This window comes from Rutidosis leptorrhynchoides, chromosome 1, assembly GCF_046630445.1.
Source record: "Rutidosis leptorrhynchoides isolate AG116_Rl617_1_P2 chromosome 1, CSIRO_AGI_Rlap_v1, whole genome shotgun sequence".
NCBI lineage: Eukaryota > Viridiplantae > Streptophyta > Magnoliopsida > Asterales > Asteraceae > Rutidosis > Rutidosis leptorrhynchoides.
In genome coordinates this window covers 469633977-469640278 of record NC_092333.1, presented here as the reverse complement: position 1 = coordinate 469640278, position 6302 = coordinate 469633977, and the positions used below count along the sequence as shown (strand labels likewise).

Genomic DNA, 6302 nt, shown 5'->3' with positions numbered 1-6302 from the left:
GGATGAACTGAGTTAACTGATCATCAGCTCTGAGAGTGGGGTTAGCTGCTTTTGTAATCTGGGTGGTCGGGGAATTCTCCTCAACTGGGGGACCAGTGAGTGGAAGTGGTTGATCGTAGGTCAATTGAGATTGTTGGGCTGGATAAGGTGGATAGCGATAGCGGAAAGGCTGATTGCTTCGCTGAAATTGATTAACCCTTGGTGGTTGATTGAATCCGGGATTTGGTGGATGAGCTGGGTATTGAACGTAACAGACTGAACCGTCAGGGTTTTCGTACTCAACTTGATAGTCTTCAGTAGGTTGCGGGTTGGTACAATTAACACAAGCCTGAGCTTAGTTAACCTGCTGTGGTTGCGTCTTCAATTCTCTGAGTTGCTTGGCAAGAGATTCCATCTTATCCGTGAGGGATTTGATGGCCTCCGTTTGATTGTTAAGTGCAGAGAGTGGGGCAGATGATGAAGTTGTTTCACCACTGTTCCAATCATGATGATGCATCGTCATGTTCTTGAGCAATTCCCATGCTTCATCTGCGGTTTGGTTCATCAGATTCCCTTGAGCTGCTGCATCGATCGTCGTCCTATGATTCACCATAAGACCATTGTAGAAGGTACAGATTTGGGCTGACCGTTCTAACTGATGATTAGGGCACTTCTTCAGTAGGGTTTTGAAACGCTCCCATGCAGTGTAAAGAGATTCATCATAACTTTGTTTGAAGTTAATGATGTCATTCTTCAGTTTGGTTTGTTTTGAAGGAGGGAAATATTTGGTTAGGAATTTAGTCGCCATCTCCGTCCATGACGTGATGGAATTTTTTTCCAGTCCTTCAAACCAAGTTTGAGCATGATGAGTGAGAGAATAGGGGAACAAGTATAGCCGGACTATATCTTGTCCTATCCCTGGCTGTTTGTAGGAGTTCGAAAGAGATATGAATTTATCAAGGTGAGAATTAGGATCGTCATTTGGTAATCCATGAAACTGACAGCTATTCTGAATGAGCTGGATGATGTGATGTTTTAACTCGAACGAGTGTCCTTGAATCTCTGGAAATCTGATTGGTCCTCCACGACCTTCAATCGAGGGTTTCGTGTTTTCTGCTAAAGTAACGCGTAACGCCATTTGGTTTCTGATTCGTGCTTCCTTGCGTGCTTTAGAGATTATTGCGTCTGGATCAGGTACGAATAACAACGGCCCTGGTCTAGATCGGGTTTGGGTCATACACTAGGTATGCCTTTTTGTTTTTAATTTTCGCAAATAAGCTAAACTATAATAAGCTAAACTAAACTAATCTAATTCTAAGGTAATCTAATTTAATCTAAGGTAATCTAATGTAATCTAATCTAAGGTAAACTAAAGTAATCTAAAGTAATCTAATTAATTAACTAACTGTCCTATGGTGGAATATGTTTTTGGTTCTGGCTACTGATTCCCTGGTATTTCGGTAACAAAGCTTCGCACAATCTATTCAACAAACCAAGTGGCCAGGCCGACTACGGAGAGGCAGGATCATTTTGGTCCCAATATAATTGGCGACTGTTCGGAAAATCCAATAACCAAGTCCGTGTATAATTGTCTTTCTTAGACACCACTAAATGCTTGTGAATAAGTTTGATAGAGAGCAGTATTGCCTGATACCAGTTCCCCGGCAGCGGCGCTAAAAACTAGTAGATCTCTTGATATGGCCGAAAAGGACGGTTTTTATTTGCGCGGTGTCGTTAGGCCGCAGCTCGCCAGGATCAGCCACTCGTGGGAGAGAGTACTGTTTTAAATTTATATTTAGCGGGGCCTAAATCTTACTTCTCCTTATAAGTAAGGGAAGTATGACCTAGAGTCGTATTTTTGAGATATCAGTAACATCGAACCTATATTGTAGCCTAAGATAGTTAGGGAGTAGTGAATATTTATTTTGGGATTTTCTAATTTATAAGATAGATAAAGTAAATGCGATAAAATTTGTAATCCAGATAAGGTTAAAGTAAGTGCATACTATGACTTCATCAGTTATTCTGTCGAGATTATGGAATGCTGGCTCATGAATAGGCAGAGGCCCTGTATTCATTACACTGGTCCTAAACGCCTCTGTCATAAGACATGTCACTGGGTACTGCGTTAGGCTTGAAGATTCTGAATAGACAGCAACGTCCCTTACCCCCGACGCCCGTGCAGTCTGACTACAGGCATACACGTTCAGACGGCTCATCCAATTGAGCGACTCGGTTGGGTGACGTATTAACATTCCAAAATGGTCTAAACTTTCTTAAGCATAATAGAATACATGGTGTACCATATCCGAGAGACGTGATGTGCTTCAATGCTTTCGTTAATGATTGGTAAAAGATAGTTAGGCCCTTAAAAAGAGTTCAACCATAAAGAACACCATGGCCAAGTCAAGTCTGACTTCCATGAACACGTTCGGTTATCCTAACGGTCCAATCCTTTATGTGTCTAAACAAACAGTTCCTTAATTAACTAAGAATCCCTCAAGCGGGGTGCAATGCTTGAGACCGCGTTATGGTGCAGTGTACTGGTCAACACTAACCGTGTTCCATGGCCTTACTTAGCAGAGGTACAGCTTACAACAACCGCTGTGCTTCAGCGTGCACGTACGAAGTTTATATGCTTGGTGACTACACTAGCATGGTCTGGGACCGAAAATGTACTAGGGGTCTAGTCAGATGTTTCACTACGAAAGAGTCCTCAGTCGGAATCCAAAGCTCGATAGACTTACTACAACCGGTGTGCTTCAGTCGATCTTACGTTGTATCCGATAGACTTCTCTTACCAAGGGGTGACACAGATAGTTTACTCTGAATCGGGGTTCGCGACTTCCCAATAACAGAGCCTATAACTACGTTCTATTAGTTGGAAAAGCGATTGAGTTTAAAGCATAATCGGAAAGCATTTCAACAGCATACACAAACCATAATATTATTTCGGCATTATAACTGCTTACATCATAGCAGACACTAAAGATAACTACTCGCTAATCATGGCAATAATATCATAAAACATTATATAAGATAAAGGATAGAAGTACCATTAGATTAAATGAGTTCCGAATACAAAAGTGACAACTTCAAGACTCCATACCGCTCCTAATACAATCTTCAGCGTTCGCCTCCGGGTACTTAATTTCCCGCTCGGAGGTGAGAAGGCCTTGAAAGTATGACTAATATTGTACAAGAGAGAGAAAGAAGTGAATGGAAGTGTGTTTTGGAATGAATGACAAAGACCCTTTAAATGGACTTGAAAATTGCCAAATACGCCTGGCAGGCCGTTTGGCAGGCCGTATGGCAGGCCGTATGGCAGGCCGTATTTGGCATGCCGTATGCAAGGCAGGCCGTTTGGTGGCTCGTGTGGTGGCACGTATATGGCAGGCCGTTTCCATACTGGCAGGCCGTATGGCAGGCCGTATGGCAGGCCGTATGGCTTGCTGGTCAGCCTGAATTCCCTGGATCGTAACTTGATTTCTTGTCTTTCACCGTTTTCGCTTTAGAATCTTCGTTTTAGCTCCGATTCTCTTGATTCTTTTTGCACCGTGTTCGTAATTACTTGTTCTTCAATTCTTACCGACGAAGTGGGTAGTTTGCCAACAAAGTTCGAATCTTTCTTGTTTTTGGGCCTTAATACCGGGGTGAAAACGTGACTTTTTAGCCGATATCACCCATAAAATTAATTTTGAAGCTATACACTTAACATGTATTCTATATTGTTGATGTTATGTAACTAATTATTCTTGTAAAATCACCTATGACATCTTGTAAAATCACCTATGATATCTTGTAAATTCACCTTCACCTTAATCTGTATCTAACACTTTAATCTGTATGTGTACAAAAATGACTTTTAGCCTGTATCTTGGCAAGATTGCCATTCAAGTTTCAGACACTCTTCATTTGCTCTATTTTCTCATCTTCTTCTCCTCAAATGTACTTATATCTAGTGAATTCACCTTGTAAAATCACCTATAATATCTAGTAAATTCACCTTCACCTCAATCTGTATCTAACACATTCATTCTGTATAATCATTAAGTTTACTATTGTTGTGATTGAACCCAATCTGCTTGCAGATTGAACCCAACCTGGTTGCAGATTGAACAAACCTGCTCACAACCCATAAAATTAATTTTGAAGCTATACACTTAACATGTATTCTATATTGTTGATGTTATGTAACTAATTATTCTTGTAAAATCACCTATGATATCTTGTAAAATCACCTATGATATCTTGTAAATTCACCTTCACCTTAATCTGTATCTAACACTTTAATCTGTATGTGTACAAAAATGACTTTTAGTCTATATCTTGCCAAGATTGCCATTCAAGTTTCAGACATGCTTCATTTGCTCCATTTTCTCATCTTCTTCTCCTCAAATGTACTTACATCTAGTGAATTCACCTTGTAAAATCACCTATAATATCTGGTAAATTCACCTTCACCTCAATCTGTATCTAACACCTTCAGTCTGTATAATCATTAAGTTTACTATTGTTTTGATTGAACCCAATCTGCTTGCAGATTGAACCCAACCTGATTGCAGATTGAACCCAACCTGGTTGAAGATTGAATCCAACCTGTTTGCAGGTAATTGTCAAGAAATGTATCTATAAAATTCACATAATCAATCTAAAAACATAATACTAAACAATTTAATCAATCTAAAAACATAATACTAAACAATTTGTTTTAAAACAGTACAAACTAACTTCAGTATGAACAAGTATGAACAGAGCAAGATATGTACTCACAGTCACCCTCTGAATCAACAAACTCGAAAACCTCTAAGTCATTAGCTTCACGATCACCCTCTCCATAATCGTTATCGGCATTCGAATCAAACAACACGATACGATCTGAGTCATTACCATCATCATTTAGAACATGACGACAATCAGCGAAGTTCGAAAATGTAGAACTATGATTATGTGAATCTCCCATTGAATTAAATGAAAATCGATCAAAAAAACGATCGGGGAAAAAAAACTGTATTGTCGAATGGGAACTGTATTGTGGAATGAATTTATACCAAATCCATAATCCCTAATTTGAATGACGAAAATACCCCTGACTGTGTAAAACAGATCGGGGAAAAATTTGCGAAAGTGCCGTGAAAAATGGTTGGTGCTATAGGTTCTCTACATACCCTAGTTCTCTAGGAATCCTTTCACTATATATATATTTATATATATATATATATATATAATAGTTAGCTCTCAAAGGTTGGTTCAATAAAAGATTTAAAAAATAGTCTTTCTGACTTTTGTAAATTCTAAATGATGAATTGACGATGATGATGTTGATGGAGTTATCGGTTCATTTAGTACCACTTGGATAAGATGTATTTCGAATAAACAAATATTTTAAGGTATATTCATGTATAGGGGATGATTTTCACACACACTTTTTTGATCCTCACACACCTATTTTAACCTTTTACTCTTCTAATAATGCTCAATTGGTGTGTGAAGATCAAAAAAGTGTGTGTGAGAATCATCCCCCTTCATGTATATTGTAATTATAATCATAAATAAATACATAAACTATAAACATAAATTATAATACTATTTTAATATTTTAATATTTTAATAGTTTTATAATTAATATAATAATATAATTTGTTACATTGTTAGATGGATATAGATACATACACTTTTTTGATCCTCACACACCAATTTAAAGAAATGGAGTATTATTAGAAGAGTAAAAGGTAAAAATAGGTGTGTGAGAATAAAAAAAGGGTGTGTTAGAATCATCCTCTAGATAAATATGGATAGATATAATATTTATTTACTTCAATTTATTATAATATAAAGTTTCTTTGCATACAAGAAGCAATGGAAGTCAAGTACGTGACTCGGAACCATTCAAATCAGCATGAATCATGATTACTATCTCTTTGACAATTGAGAAAATATATACTTTTATTTTATATTATATATCAATATCAATATCAATCAAATAAACAAGGTTAATAAAAATAAAGTCTCAATTACATTACAGTAAAGATAATGATAAGGAGAATTAACCTTAACTACTAGTGCAGACACCCGTGAATTAACGGGTTTTTAAAGGAATTTTTTTTAATGATACATTATATAATCAACATGTACTGAAAAAAATTACTCAAACTTTTACAATCCATATATCACATATATATACATTACTTATGCTACTATCAACATTACACATATTCTTTAGACAAAATAAGTATTAATGAAGTACATTACCAAATACTAACCACAAGAGTAACCATTATATCTATTTCATTATCATTCATGTTGTGTTTAGGCCTTGGGAT

General features: G+C 37.1%; 1 non-coding gene across 1 annotated transcript; it reads left to right on the top strand.

Moving 5' to 3' along the window:
- Positions 1 to 632: 632 nt before the first annotated feature.
- LOC139886785 (small nucleolar RNA R71) lies at positions 633 to 739 on the top strand. The gene has a single exon (XR_011772651.1). It is a non-coding gene; the product is annotated as a small nucleolar RNA R71 (small nucleolar RNA).
- The last annotated feature ends 5563 nt before the right edge of the window (positions 740 to 6302 follow it).